Raw genomic sequence first — 16,616 nt, 5'->3', positions numbered from 1 at the left:
TCCGATCCAGTCAGGCGCTTGCAGGCTGTGCTCCGAAGTGTGCTCATGGCTGTAGGACACATCCTTCCCTCATCCTCACACACAATGAGTCAGAAGCACAAAAAGGCCATACCAGCTCCCTCTGGATTCCATGGATCTGGCCCCCATCACGACCTCTCACGGGCAGTTCCCTGAGTGTGCAGCCAGGTACTTGCGAAGGGCTGAAACTCTGCTGGGCTGTGGCGGTGGAGGGAGTGGCAGTCTCTGAAACGTCCCAGTCTGGAAAAGTTTAAAGTGGAGGAAGAACGAGTCGAGACTTCGCTAAGTTTCAACTTTGATTATTAACGTTTCATTGCGAGAGAGGGGAGAAAGGGCAGTCTGGCTTTTAGATTGCGTGTTAAGCAATAAACCTAGAGCTGTCTCCAAAAGGCACTGTCAGCATCTGAGCATTCCTGATCTGTGCCTAAATGCCAGATGGTGCCCCTGCTCCCAGCCCTGACAAGTCAATGACAAATGAAAAAACAAAGTGAACATATGCGTCTCCGCCAGCCACCCCCACTACTCTCCAACTAGGGAGAAATTACAAACGCCTTTTTGTTGCTCCAAATTTGACAAAAAACAACCGTTACCTTCATGGGGAGTCTAGTACCCCTGGTCCCGCCTACCTCTCTTTCACAATTAGTTTACAGGCATGCAGTAGCACGCAATGGAAGGAAACTGCTTCAAAAGATGTTGTTGCTTTAAATGGGTAAACAGGTCCCTCCTATGCAATAGACAGCTACACCTCATCCGGCTAGCAGTCTAATTCCCACTAGTTTTTGCAACATTTGGCCATGGTTATGAGAGCGCTGTGCATACAAGGCTGGGTCACTGTAGTGAGGGAGGACTGCTTGGTCAAAAGGTTCCGAAATCACCAAAAAGGTATGTATTTTACTCCCAAGTCCAGTTCCCCCTCATCCACAATCAAACGAAAACTTAACGTATGCATCATCATCATCATCGTACATGGGGGCGACCGTATATGCAGAATCAGGAATCAATCAAACATACGTGCTCCATAATGCTGCAGAGGGCTTCCTGCATCAGTCCTGGAATAAATGTTTGAGTTGTAATCTTTAGAAATAGCCATTCGTTGAAGCCCCCAGACACTTCTCTGGAAGGTTACGCTGCCTTGCCCTCTTTGAGCGAGTGTAAGGCACAAGCACGCATCATCTGTAATGCGTGAGAGATCTGACAAGAGTTTCCTCGGCTGCGGTATTTTATGGGCTAATCGAAAAAAGGAGCAGTTAAACGACTCGAGCCTAATCTTTGTTCTTTTGAGACAGAAACTGAGAGTTTGTAGCTACATGCAAATTGCACAAGAGATTCTTCGGCTTGGGATAAATGAGATAAATCGAAATACAATAATGAACAATTCCTAGCTAAGATTAAAATCAGATGCCATATTTGCAATGAAATCTAAAACAGTACCTAGTCTGAATTTTTTTTATGAGAAAAACAATTTAAGGCTCATCTGCAAATATCATCGGTACTAACGGACGTCCTGGTAGAGTTAACGCTCCAAGAAATGCCGATATTCTTGGAAATTATATTCGAGAAGGTGCCAATGCTTCCAAAACATATGCAAAGGTTAGTTTACCTAAAACCACAGAGGCCTGCACAGCCATCCCCTCCACCGCTAGTTAATGGGCACGAGTGTCGAAGGCCTGAGCAAACAGGATCCAAAAGAGCATCAAAGCAGTAAAGAAACGGGTTAATTGCGAATTTAAGTGGCGGGACACAACCAGCCTAAATGACTGTGGTGCCTGGAATTGCTGGGAGGAAGTCCTCATGTGCTAAACTCGCAGAGATGGGGCAGGGTGAAGCATGTGTGCACCAGACCTCAACGGCTCCAGCATAGATTCACTGCAATATGCATACTGTCAGCATAATGCTCATAACACTGTGAAAGGAACTGGAAAAGTAAGAACGGATACAGGTAAATTTCTCCACACTTGGGGATCAGCAGGCTCTTTCATTCACCAGTGAAGGGCTATTAAAGGTACATGGTCCTTAAACTCTCATAAAATGAAAATCCAAATGAGTAAGAGAAAACCTCATTAGGCTAAGAAGCAAAAGTCTATAGCTAGTGATGTGGTCTACGGGTAGCCCACCTGCACTGTGGCTGCTTTACCCAAAAGAGAAAATTGCCATAAAGACCCCTGTAAAACACGCCAGAGAGGCTGATAAAATAAAGGCTAGAATAATATCTCTAGAAGGAGGAGCCTAGGAGCTGAATAAAAGTGGTTCAGTTGCAGAAAAGTAAACTGTATGTATGGACAAACATACTGCACCCCAAGAATATTAATTGGGAAAGCGTTTTTTTTTGTTTTACATTTTTTGTCTCTCTCTTTCTGTTTATCCTCATTGACCTTACTTTTGCTCAAGGTAGTACATATGTGTTTCATACTCTTCACAGGATATTACTAGATATTGCTGGTTTGTGCATACTAGCAAAGTATATCTGCCTCCAGTTGGCTAGTGCCCCTGCACCAGTCAACCATAAGACGGACACCGGGTACCAATTTTTTTGTATGATTTGCCTTTTCCTTTAATGAGGGGAAAAATGTTCCTTGGCCTTCTTAGTAAATCCTAGTCTGTCCCTAATAACAAAGGTGCTTCACTACTCCTAGATTGTATTCTTGGTCATATTGTATGGACGGTATACTCAATAAGGGCACAGTAACTGTAGTACAAAATAGAGAATCCTTGCACAGCCCAACTGGCTTCCTCTCATAATCGGAGCTGCAAATGAAGTCTGCACCTCATAGACTCAGTAGTTGTATGAAAATGATTTGCAATCCACGTCTTGCTAAGCATCCTTTGTCCAGCAATAGCCCATTGCCCCCCTGGTGCTGTGGGTAGTGCAGAGCTCTGCTCTTTCTGTCAACAAGACCCTTGAGAGAGATGGCCAGTCGTGATGTTAAATTAACTTCCAAATAGAACTTCCTGCTCTTTTCTGTCGTCTCTTTTGCAAGAAGCCTTCGAAAGAGCATGCAAAAAGGTTTTCATTTTCAAAGTCAAAGCCCTAGGAGTGCATCCAATGTGTGAGGCAAATACATTTTCACTTGGGTCATTACATCTATCTCTCCAAGATGTACATTTCCTAAGTTATGGTGGTTGAAAATGGAGGTGTATCTTTAACCCTAAAGGAAGGTGTCATTATTCCTGCTGGTTGATCCAGATTAACTGGTGACATCAGCTCCTGAAGATAGTGACTATGGCAAGGTAGTTGTGAAATACAGGACCCTGGAATTCTGTTAAAACCCTTGGGAGCCACCTATTCAAATCCCCTTTATCCTTAATAATGACTTGCATCAGCCCTGGAATACCCTCAAACAGGAATCAACTAGATCCAACTCCTGTGTTGAATTTTGCTCCAGCAACATTTCTAGGACAGATCTCTCCATTAACAGGACTGCCACACCCCCTTTCAAGTTTGGGTGATAGTAGTTCAACAATACAAGAGCAGCATAGCTCTGCCTAGCCTTTGATTCACTGACTGGGATTCATGTTTCTAGAAAGACTAAGATTCACACTTTAATGAGATTCAGTAAAGGCAAACAAACCCGGACGGACCATAGCAAAAATGTCCCTAAATGTTCATACATAACCATTACAGTGACTTCGCATTTAATTGCTAAAATACTGATTAATGTTGTATTGCTGCTCCAGAAGGTGCAAAACTTTTGGATTTTCTATGGATTTAGTTATGTAACTATCCTACGCGTATTCCAATTCTCTAAATAAACACCTAATATTTTTCTGGAGAGTAGACATAATAGGACTTTGACCTTTAATGCATGTGATTATGGCATACTCTATCTGAGTTCAAAATCTATACCTCCTTCTTCATTATGCTCCGACTCCTTGGCCCTGCTACTTCTACAGAAACAAATATACAAATGGAGTTATGACACAGCAACAGTATCAGAACTCGTGGGACACCATTGGTGATTTAAAATACCCATCAAAGATACTGTACAGTAGCTACTGTCTGTTCCAGGGCCTGCAGGAACCCTGCAGAGCTTCACAGCTTTTCACCACTGCTCAGCAATGTAGCTGCTTCAAATGTAAACCAAGGTTGAAAAATCTGGGGATTTCTACTTCGTTGTGTGGTTACATTTTAATAGAATGTGACTATATAAAAGAGTACGTGGCGTTCTTTGTTTCAAAATATTCCCATGCCCTGCTGCAGAAGCCCTTCTCGCCTCAGTGGCGATGTGGGATGGCGGCATTGGGTAAAGCTACAGAAAGAGCTTGAACTGTTTAAGTTTCATTCAAAGGTGCAGGAGACTCAAAGAATACTGAAAGACGAGGAACCTGAAAGGGAATATATGTTGGCAATAAAATTCACATGCCTAAGCTCTGAAAGAAAGCAGTTATAGGACCTAGAGTTAATAAGAAATCGTTATTTTCAATGAAAGAGCTCAGCGTTGCTATTACACACTGCTAAATGCAGGGTGCAAATTAAAAGAACATATAGTTTCGACTCAAATGGTGGCTAAACAACACAAGAATCTAAACGAAAAAATATCCTGATTAAAAAGTGACAAGGTGTTGTAACAGATTTCCAAAACATTTACGTTGTAGTGAGGGTTTGAGTCGCTGGTATCTTTTTTTCCAAAGGGAAGCGAAGGAGTGCATTCATCTTCCAAGATGGTTTGACTGCTTCATATCATTATCAAAAAAATCACAGGTCACCCGAGTTAGGCCACAACTGTGGATGCTATTAATGAGAAATCAGCTTTTTTGCTGGACACGCGATCAGGGTGAATTAGTAGAGTTATGAATTTGTTCTGGGGCATAGAAAAAGAGATCTTTAACCACTGCGGATGGTGATAATAGTGGTTTTAGAATCAGAAATACCTGGATGTTGTTGCTGAATTATCTAACAAGGCTAGCAGAAAGACTTCCTCTACAAAGCATTAGCCCTCGCTTATCAGGGCAAACAGCCCACTTGTGACAAACACCCTGTTCGAACCAACCGTTTGTAAACACATTTCTTCGATTTTCCTCCAAGGGGCTGGGGTATAAGCTGCTGAGCTTAACTACTTCAGAGTACGCTACACCTTGTACGGAGGTTTCTACATGGGCAGTGATCACGTGAATGGGCTGCCATGAGAACTGTTTTTACCACTTTATTCAGGTAGGTTATTGCTGCAGTGTTCACCATGCAAATCTGGACTACCTTTCACTACAGTGGAAAATTAATATGTGAGCCAGCAAAAACGTCTTATAAAGTGACTTAAATAGTTTATGTGATAAAAAATAAAGGTGTTTTTGTTACACCTAAAAATAGAAAAACAGCATAACTCAACGCTAGAATCACAGGCGTTAATTTGGCAAAACATTCTGTCACAGGAAATGCATTACATAAGGATGCATGAGAAAGGAAAGTGGACAAAAGCAATAAAAAAGAAAGGAAGAGTTCAAAGGATCTCTCACTGACATCACGGACCTGGTGGTAAGGGAAAGATACCTAGAAACTGTAAAAGAGCTAAGGTGAAAACATATGTATGTTCTTCAAAATTGCCGTTTGCCTTAGTCAAGAAAAGCCGCATTCAATATTAGGTGGCTGACATGCAACCAGTTTTCTTTACAACCGTTTTGCAAGATGTTGGCAGTGGATTCCTCAGAAATATTTAGAAAAGTCCGTTGTTTACGAGTTATGACCAAATAGTTTCCGATGGATATTCTTACATTATGATGTACTCTTGAGCCCATGAAAATGGGGATGATTGATGCTGGATAATACGATCTTTTACAAACCAATATCTCATTCCACAACATAGCTCAGTAACCACAAATTGGTCCTCTGGATGCTCTTTCTTTAAACAAACGTTTCCAAAAGGGCATAAATCCAAACCAGGCTAAGGAAGACCATTTGATTCGGCTGAAGGCAAAAGTAAGAAGTGACCGTAAAAGCACTGAACTGAACACAGAAAGACAGAAAGAGATACGTTCAATGTAAATGGAGAGTATCTGTAATGATCACCTGCTTCTGAACACCTAGGATACATCCTGTGCCCTTTCTTTATGGTGACATAAATCTGCGCCCCTAGGTCTAGCAAACACACCAAAGTTCCCTTGATGTTTTAAGACTAACATCTGAAAGAGGATCACCAATAATTAAAATTGGTGGTTTGTGTAGATGGCTACACTTTGGAACCAACATAGCTCTAAAAAAAGGCTGTATTGTTTACTTCACTGTGGTCAACAGACATTTAAAAGTGAAGACTGTTCAGTGGGAGAACCAAGCTCAGCCCTTTTAGATCTGCTTGAGAAGAGAAACAATGGTGGTCACAGTTTAGGTTCCTTCCCTACAATCGAAGGTGGTGGCAAAGGAAAAGATTGTCCCTGAATGGGATTACATCCTCGATGTTTGCTGCAGCAAATCATCAGCTGATCTGAAGAGTGGAGATCTGAGCAAAAAGGACTTAGTACAAGTCTGTTTCACAACAATCCTAAGACAAAAAAATGAAGAGCCATGTGAGTGGCATCTGCTCCGTACCTTTTGCTACTCTTAAACATTGTAAATAAAATAAAGCAAAGCATGATTCAATTAGATCAGAGTGCACGACATCAGGCAACTATTAGTGGAAAGATATCAAGGGTCCATCGGCAGTCTATTGACATGACACATACAACTGTAGCACCCAAACTAAATGGGGTTAAAGGCTATGATTTGAAAACGTAAACAACTGAAATTACAAGTTTAATGCTGTTCGCTTTGATAGGTACAAGTAGAAGAGACCCAAAGGAGACAGTGGACCTCAGGCTGGGGAAGGTCAACTAAACCCCTTTAAAGGAGAACCTCTTGAAATATTTACCATGATCAAAGTCTCCTTGGAACCCTGAACCCTTCTGAATCTGAGACATAGGTTTCAACAGGTCAAGTAAAGGAAAGGCTGGGCATATCATTGGTAGTGACAACTTTGATTACAATCTCGGATGTAATCCCTGGTTGTTGCCATTTGTTAATATAGTTTTCCTTTGAGTCTCCTTCTGAAAGAAATAATTTTGACAACATCTGTTAAACTATTTCTAAGAATTTGGCCAAACTGAGCTAACAAGGGGCAAGATTTGTGTTCAAAATGCTGCTTTGCAGCACCATAAATACTTAAGAATGGACCTGTCTGATACTGTCACTCAACCATACAGTTTCCCTTTTAGAGGTACAGGCATGAACCTGAAAACTGGAAGTGTGACTGACACTGCTGATCAACAACTTATCTTTATTGTTGTACACCACCACTACTCAGTCTCTCTCATCAACATGTGCTTTTCTTGTGTCCCATGATATAAATATCTTTCTTGCACTACTCATTCACTTACTCTGTGGCCCAAAAATATGACTCAGCACATGAGACATCAGGGCTATCCTGCTAGGAAGTTGATGCTACAAGCGGACTTAACTTTACTGGAGGCCATCCACTAATGCAACTCCTATTTGCACACCTAACGTGGTTTTGAGTTCCCTGGCATTTGAGTGATCAATGGTGTTGGACACATCCACATTAAAGAGCCAATGGAGGGCAGGAGAATGCTGATACCTCCAATTCCTACAAGACTAGTGTGAAACACCACATGTGCCTGTGTATAAAACAAGGCTGAGGAGCTCAGTGACAGATGCTGTCCCTACAATATGATTGAAAAGCCAGTAGAAATGTAAAGGACATTGACTGAGGCACATTCAAAAAGCTGGAACACTATCCAGAAATGAAGGCTGATAGGTCTCCTTTGTTCACAAGTGCAAAATGCTCTGATGATCCCAGTCTCTGTGAAGATCTAAGAACCTATCAATGAGGGCTTCCAGAAGTAAACATCAGATCTGCCACTTGCATGTATGAAAACGAGAAAGACTCACTGGTTGAAAGTACCAGAGGAGAGTCATGCATGCTTGGTGCACATCACTTCCCCAGAAAAAAAAACTCTGCAACCAGTGGACTGCCTGACCTCTATGGTATGAAGAATGCATAAAGGTGATGGCAGAGAGAGTTATGTGTTTTATTTGTGAATATATATACATATATATATATATATATATATATATATATATATATATATATATATATATATATATATATATATATATATATTTTTTTTTGTTTTTTTAAATAAATCGTTAATGTGCAGTGTGATGAGCTCTAAAGAAAAAAGGCAAACAAGTGAAAAGCAGAATCATCGTCCAAATGAGCAAGTGAAACAAAAAACTACTAGCTTCCAAAATCACAGGGAGGCAAAAAAGTGAAGAGATTAAACATGGGCTCACAGTGTGTGGCAGGACCTGATAGGTACAATGGTCTGCAGGATGTGCAAATTTACAACATCTTTTGAAGAGTACCTTCTGCTCTTTGGCACAGAAGCATGCTTTCCAACCAGTTAGAAGTATGTGGTGCACGTCTTCAAACAAAACACATTTGAGAAGTACTTACAATAAACAGCCACAGAGAGATGCATATTTCAATTATAACTGTTGATCCCAACATCATGCAACTAATTTTATGCTTTGTTCTAAGTAATTCACAAAAAAATGCATTGATGACATTAGAGGGACAGAGCTGTGTTTTGTCTAAAGTCGTGATATTACTCAGACAGCCTCATGCTTAGCCTCTAGTTACAATGGCACGGTGGGTACACATTGTAGCTTATTTGTGGACCAACATCACGTCTCACACACACACAATCACATGCTTTACCCAAAGTTATGATGACATCATATAACCTAGCTAATGCATTACCATTCAGGCATGATGACTTCACGCAGAAGTCAAAGTTTTGCCGTACCAGCTACCCACAAGTAAGCACCACCTTTTCCCAAGTCATGATATCACACAGAAACGTTCATGTTTAGAGACAGAACTTGATGATATCACAGAAAAAGGCCAATGCCAAGCCACAAATCATGCTGACATCACACATATAGGCCCACACTTAGCTTGCATATGCGAAGATGATGTACAAAAGGTTAACTAATGCTTCACACCAAATGGTGATATCCATACCTAGAAAGGTCCATATTTTGCTGAAAGTCAGGACAGTGGCGTAACGAAACTTGGGGGTCTGCCCTGCAAAGTACATGGCAGGGGCCCCCTCTCTCAGCCGACCACCTAAAACCTCCCAGACCCATTCAGTGTACTGTGCGGAGGGAGTCTTAAGAAGCTAGAATCCCCCCTCTCCCTCATCCCCGGCTACCAACACCACAGGGGCTAATTTTACACCACTGACCCAGGATGAAATACTACAGACAGACACACACACTTTAACTGGTCAGACAACGTTGAGTCACAGAGACACCAGATATGTACCAAAGCAGCCACCCTAGTAGGCATGTTTAAGCTTTGTCACGATCATGATGAAACCACAAAGGAAAATCTCTCTAAGCCATGACTGCATCACATGCAAATCTTAATTTGAAAAACTGACCCAGTGGCTTGGCCAGTTAAATATCTTTCCATGATCATGTGGACTTAAATTCTATATCGCAATACCAATTTTATTGTCTCTGGTGTTTACCCACATCTGTGTTGAGGTAACTTCCATGCTTTTTCACAGGGTGCATGATTAGAGGAAAAGCCAGGGATGTGGTGAGGGGAAGAAATACAAACGGGGTGAAGGAGGAGAAAGGTGCATCGAAGGAGGAGAGGAAAGGACAAAGGAAAGATAAGGGGTAGGGGTAGGGGGAATGGAAAGGAAAGAAAAGGACCACTAGCCCTGATTATAGCACCACTGAAAAGTCACCCTTCTGAGCTACCAAATACTGATTGAATATACTCCCTTTTTGAGCCTACACACATACCCTCTAGGGCTAATACGCTACTGAACAGATATCTTTCTGACTCTGTTCACCACTGATCTAACAAATCTTTTGCTGCCACAACTAACTTAATAGACTCCACTAGGCCTGCGTTCTATGCAATCCTAACAAGCTTGCACGGGACAGGCACTCATCAGCAGCATTGGCTGATATATATTGCTAAACATGTAGGGGAGCATATCTAAAGATTAGATGTGTGTTCAGAGAGCTTGAGAGAACCACTTCTCCAAAGGGAAACAAGCACAACTTATAGACCGACTTACTAAAAAAGAGGCTTTGTTATCATTTTTTGCCATCACTAACAGATTCTTGTCAGACACCTCTCAGACTTTGCACTCTCCATAAGTCACACATCTTTCTTGTCTGCCTTCTGTCTCAATCACTGGCTCTCAGTTCTCAATCGATCAGGCCCACCTCTTTCCTAGCACACTCAACTCGCTTTCTCCCAGTACACCCACCTCAATCCTGAAACCTCTTTTAATCACGTCTTCTTTCTCAATGGAGAATTAAGTTGAATTATGTGTATTTTTTTTATGAATAATAAATGCAGTATCCTTTTATTACTCATTCTCAGGATGCTTACCAATAAAATCAATTAGAATTAGAAAAGCAATTTCTGTGAATGTTCCAAGCTCAGTTGTTACTGAATGATTTGTCTGCGCCTTTAGAGGGAGTAATGTGACTATGTTCTGATTTCAGCCAGATGAGAAAGTGCCTGCTTTCCTTGGCGTCACAATGCTTCTGCTTTTTCTTCTATTTGGTCTTCCTTTTTACGTTTCGCCTTCACAGCGCTTGCACTGTGGCGAAACCTTTTGTATTAGAAAAAAATCTGTTGAAGAATTTACAGCCCTCCCACAGCCTTCCTATCACTTACCATTGTCAACTTCCCTGGTCATTCTCCTTTTCTTACTTGTTATTGGCCAACAGCAGCTGTTGACGTCATCTGGGTGCATTTCCTCTCTTAGTTCCTCGGCTGTTTCCTGGAGCTCGGACCACGTACCCTTTCCAGTTGGCAATCAGTGGCTCGCAGCCAGTGTCCTTCCACTAACCATGCGCTTCTGAGATACTATTTTTTTTTACCATTTAATGACTGCACTCCATACTAGAGGCTGATTTTTGTTTTGGATACAAAACGACAATCACCATAGCTGGGGGGGAGGGGGGATGTCATAAAAAAAGATGTCACAAATGACCTTAACTCTTTTATTCATGCAGTCTGACACAGGTCTGTTGCATGTCACAGACGGAACGTAAGTTGTAGCCAAATCTCTAACTGGCATGGTATGGGGCAAGATGATTACAGAAATACTGATATCCCATTTGTGACTCTTTTTACCTTCTACTGAAGCAGAGTTACAATGGCTGGAAATGCGTTTATAATCCTCTCAAAAAGCTAGCTAACTAGATTTCGTTTTTCTGCTGCTAGTGCTTTGTTTTTTAATTTCCTTTGTGCATAATTTGGATCTCTACAACTAGTTATTGCATGAACTGGGAACGCTTTGTAAGCAAGTACTCCGAGTTGGACCATCTGAGCTTAAATAGTATCTTATTTCATGTCCTGTGACATAGCTCCTAAAATACGCTTTGAAGGAGATGGAAAAAGATCAGGGTTCAGCCAAAAAATACAGATTTTTGGGGTAAAATGAAAGGTCAGATCACAGAACAAATAACGTAAACTGTCTTAAGTACAGAGGGGAAACAAACAAGGGGGTCACTCAGATAAAAACATACACTGCTTTTTATTGTTTTAGGCAGACATTAAAATGAAGGAGTACTGAGGGAGAGCAGAAGAGCTCGTTTACATGGCAGTCATTACATGAGAGCGCGCTGCCTGTGGGCTGGTGCGGTAGTGTGTGTTTGTAAGGAGTCTCAACACCATGTCAGAAAATTAATCACTTCTCCTTGAAATGTTCTCGAGTGTCAGCAATTCCCCTAAAGCCCTTTATTGAAAATGCAGTGAGCGGAATGCGGTCACTGCGGGAGGCGTGCCCTGACATCTAGAGCATTGGATGTCAACATAATTCAGAATCTCTGGTACCAGGCTCCTTCTAGAACATTCTATGAAGTAATCGTCCAGTTTCCTACATGTAAAAACAAATGGACAAAGCTAATAGATTTCGCATATGCGCAACCTATTGGCTTTGCAAATGCTTGTTTGCCAAAGCAATAATCAGAATGTGGGCAGCTGCGTAGCACACCAGTATTTGCTAATATTCTACTTATCAGCGCTGCAGTCTGATGATTCAAACTTCTGCTTCATAAGGGGTGGGATTTTCCTGGACTGCAGTTGTTTTACTTCCGGGAGATTACACGCGCACAGCCATTCTCGAGTCTCTCATTAACCCTACGCAGTCTGAGCCTTTTCCTGCTTGCTTCTCTTTCTTAAGTGCTTTATCTGAATCTTTAACGGATGCTCTCGAGGTTGTTTTTTACACTTCGGAGCGAACTTCGGCGAGAGAAATGCAATCTCACACCAAGAAACTTTTTCAGTACAGCAAGATTTGCTGACAATGGTCGCTTTAAAGGTTTTTTTGTGTGCAATTTCTCTTGTTTTCCAACCATTGTGTAGTAGTCTGGTGATGAAATCGATGAGGAAGTTCCATACCACGGCCCTTCTGATGTCTGGTCCAAGAAAATCGTGACATTATACTGCAGATCAAACCTTACCTTGGACCTCTGGGGTGAAATACGCGATACTTACCCCGAGCTCAGTTCTGCGAGTCGGGATGAAGTCATTCACAACTAAGGTAAAATGAAGCATTGTCGATGTCAATAGGTCTGAAGAAGGCTGACAGTTTTTTGGCTTTCTCAATATTTGTTTCGTGATGCTTTTTGTAAAACTTCACTGTTTTGGGAGTTGCCGGCCCTAACCAATACAATAAAAATGACTAAAAGCAAAAATATTTTTCAGTCTCAAAAACTACTCATTGCCTTAATAATCCATCGCACTGAAGGGAACTACTTAGTGTGCAGACGTGTTCCTTGTTAAATACCAAAATGCAATCACTAACAGTTAACCTAGCCAACAGCTCAAGTAGGTTGACCTGCCCCATGCTGTATGCTGCAGTGGGTGAAATGCTAATCTGAATGCCACAATGACAGAAGAATGGATGAAGAAGGGCTGGCTGATCTAATTTTAGTAAAGTCAAAAGGTCTTTGCTTGCACAGACAATTTAACGGAAAATACTGAAATGTAATTTTTTGCAGTCAGGATCTTAAAACCTGGCACCACAGCCCAATGAATGTAAACAACATATTATCTGGATGAGTTTGACAAACAAGCTCTCTCGTTGCAATCTATCCTGTTCAACTGTATTCCAAGATGCAATTTGTTCTTTTAATTACTGTGGCTGGTTCTAGTCATAGTTGTCAAGTGCTTAAATTGTGCTATAAGAGCTGAATCTACATTTGTTGGATTTCAAAAGGAGTATTTCTGCTTTCTTCGAGATCTCTCAAAGGGAAAAACATGCACAAACCACCAGACCAGCCTAAAATAATTCAGAAAAAGCATCATGAAATATTAGAGCCCTCCCTCATCTTTTTTTTAAGTAAAATGTTGCACGAGTTTAGATAAATAAAAATAAGTGCTCAGTAGGTATCCCTAAAGAGAGGCAATTGCTAATTACTGAATTGTTGAAATTCTGGACAAAATAGAGAGGAAATCCAATTGACTCCATAACTGGAACAAAAGAATAGAAAACCATCTTCTTTTTTTCTGGGTCTTGTCAGTGTTTGTGACGGCTGTTGGCTCCTGGTAGGATTTATATGAAAAAAAGGTATATGAAATCTCAACTTACCTGTCCAAATAACGATGACAAAGTTTTATGATGCTGTCAGTAACCTGTTGTACCAGCAGATGCCATTGAAGCGTGGCTACTAGAGCCCAACGTGAATGATTTCTATTTAAGCAGTCATTCATAGGGATAATTAGACTCATCAAAAGTTTTCTAAGTGTTCAAGAGTACAATCACATCTTCATACCTTTTTCATTAACTTCATCTTCCCTAACATGTTTGACAGTTCCTTCTTACTTCTATTGTAACCTCAGTTATAGTTTGGCCTGTGTATCTTAAGGATTCGTATTGTAGTCAGTTATTCTGATTTCCAATTGCTTTCCTAAATTCGATGTAGATATTTTAGACTGTATTCTAATTACACTGCTATTTAGATCGTAGGGATTGTATTTTTAAAGATAGTAGTGTTTTAAAAGTTATTTTTTTTAATGAATACGAAAGATTGTATTGAAACATGGCATCTTGAATGACATAGGCATAAAAGTACTCATCCTATCCTGCTACCCACTTCTTGTAATGACTGTATTATCAACAGACCATGTTCTACACTTACAGGAGTGGACATAAGTTTTTTAAAGTTGTGATTATATAGAGCTCTAGATGTCTCCTAATGTCCACTAATGGATATTAGCAAGACCAGTTGAGAAAAATCCACCAGCTGAGATTATGATTGCAAGAAACCAACTAAATTAGAGGTAAATACCTCTTATTACTCACGATTTAATAACCTTTTTTTCACAGGGCTGAACAAAATGCTGACAAACAAAGGAGTGCTTTGTTTGACGTGGCAGTGATTGGCTCTAGCTCTTAGGAAGGGTTGAAGGCATTCCACAGCTAGCAGTCAAGAACACTCTATGATTTGCTTCAACGTTTTTGTTGCTTAAAGTATCCTTGAGGATTTATGTGCAAGCTGGACCAGTGATTGTTTCTGACATAAGTATAGAGGGAATATATTAGTTTGACTACTGGATGCTATCACATGTGGAATCTGTTTTTTATATATATGTGTGTTTGTCTGTGTGTGTGTGGGGGGATGGGTGTTTGTGTGTGTGTTTTTTTAGGTTCAAAAGAAAGTTCTGTAACAATTTAGTTATTTTTATTTAGTTTTTACTTGTATATCATAGACATCATTCAATGGAATGTCAGACCGCTCCACATCAACATTTATACGTCGTATAGATCGCACATATTCTTGAAACTTCCAACAAATGTAAAAATAAATCAATTAATGTTGGTGTTCTGTTTTGTATCTATAATTATTTATGGTATGTAGGCATTATTTTAAAATCAGAGAGAAGAGGGTATAGGTAAGGTAGGGAGAAATCATAGTGCCAATATAAAAGTTTGCAGAAAGTCTAGGGAGGAAGGACAGGTAAGAAAGTTAGAGCAGAAAGGCAAGACCTTTATCAGTGTTAGAAGTATTTTTTAAGGTAGTCAAGAGAGAGGGGATTAGAGGATCACAGCCAGGAGGTAGGCTCACCTGTCAGATAATTTGGGAGCAGAACATTAGCCACAAGTGTAGCGTTCTCCCCAGCCTGGGTACCCGCCAATTACTATGCCTCACACAAAGCTGTAATTCACATGTCTATATTTCTCTGCGTGTACCTGTGAACTCCAAAATTGTAAACTAAGCTTTCATTACAATCCATTCTAATGATTAATTCACACTGATATGGAGTCTGTTTGAAGCCAGAAAAATTCTGTCCTAAAACATGCAAGACACTACATATCCCCTTTGTTAAATGAGAAATTATATATTTTGTTTCTAAAATCAGCAAACACACACATATACTATATATATAAAAACACGTACAACTATATTCCTTCAATCAATCTTCTTGGTGCTTTGATCATATGACCCCATCTGGTTACTGGAAGCTTTGTCTCTCTTGGCAGTCCATTGAGGTAATTTAGTTGTCATTGCTCTCCCAAACATCAAAGTCACAGGACTTTTACCTGTGGTCAAGTGGGGAGTCAGACAATAAGCTTGCAGAGTAGAATTTAATACTGTTTTCAAATTGAGCTTCTCACGAGTTGCACACTATACTGCTTTTTTTAGTGTACTCATAAAACGCACAAGTCCATTACTTTTAATGCTTGATGTTCAGATGCTGCAAAACCTCTTTTAAGTCTTTACTGCTAGAGGGCAGGCCATTATCAGACTTCGGGCTGGGATGGCCCATGTCGCAAATATGCCATCTAGTCTTTCAATAACTTGTTTGTGAGTCATGGATGAGAGATCTGCAACTAAAGGAAAATGTGTGTATTCATCTACAATCACCATTAGATGATGTGCATGATCAAGTGGACCAAAGAAATCAATGGCTATTGTCTTCCATGCATGTCTGGGGAGTTCTGACATAATCAGAGTATGTTGAGTAACACTGGTTGACATGCAATTGCTTATGTCATGGGCACTGAGTTATTTTTCAACTCTTTCATCTAAGTATGGAAACCAAACTCGGTCTTGAAGAGCTCTCTTTGTGGCAACGACACCATAATGTCCTTCGTTAGCCATTTCAATCACTTTCTGTCACAGACCCTCCAAAAGCAGGATTCTTGACCCTCACAGCATAACTCCTTCCTGAGTTATGGACAATGAGTCTTTGACATTTTTATATATTTTGATATTCACCATCATTATTGAGAGGTTGAAAGTGTTTGTTCCACAACTGATGTGTGAGTATGTCTTACCTTCAGCAGATCATATCATGGCAGTGACAATCTGGGCTAACGATATAGCAGTTGGCGTACTTGACTTGACAATGAAGTTAATGTAGGCCTGAGCAGTCTTGGAGTACCTTGGTCCTAATATAGTCACTCTTGCGAAGTAGTCAGCAGGATTCTGATCCTTTCATGGATGATGCACAATTATATAATCGTACTCTTGTAACTGTAGCCCCTAGCGTTCAATGCAAGGAGGCATTTTGGCTTTTGGATTGCCAAACATAAGTAGCAAAGCTTGATGACATTTACCAGTGTAA

General features: G+C 40.6%; 1 protein-coding gene and 1 long non-coding RNA gene across 3 annotated transcripts in view; one reads left to right on the top strand and one right to left on the bottom strand.

Moving 5' to 3' along the window:
* LOC138261617 (arf-GAP with GTPase, ANK repeat and PH domain-containing protein 3-like) overlaps window positions 1-16,616 on the bottom strand; it is a 2,246,054-nt gene that overhangs the window by 1,387,630 nt on the left and 841,808 nt on the right. The window lies entirely within an intron of this gene.
* The window catches only part of LOC138261618 (uncharacterized), a 286,479-nt gene continuing 282,316 nt past the window's right edge, over window positions 12,454-16,616 (top strand). Inside the window, exon 1 of the long non-coding RNA XR_011199127.1 lies at window positions 12,454-12,585. This is a non-coding gene — a long non-coding RNA (uncharacterized lncRNA). The remainder of the gene's footprint in view (window positions 12,586-16,616) is intronic.

The sequence above is a fragment of the Pleurodeles waltl genome, chromosome 10 (assembly GCF_031143425.1).
Source record: "Pleurodeles waltl isolate 20211129_DDA chromosome 10, aPleWal1.hap1.20221129, whole genome shotgun sequence".
Classification (NCBI taxonomy): domain Eukaryota; kingdom Metazoa; phylum Chordata; class Amphibia; order Caudata; family Salamandridae; genus Pleurodeles; species Pleurodeles waltl.
Note: the sequence above shows the minus strand (reverse complement) of the source record. Positions and strands in the feature narration are given on the sequence as shown.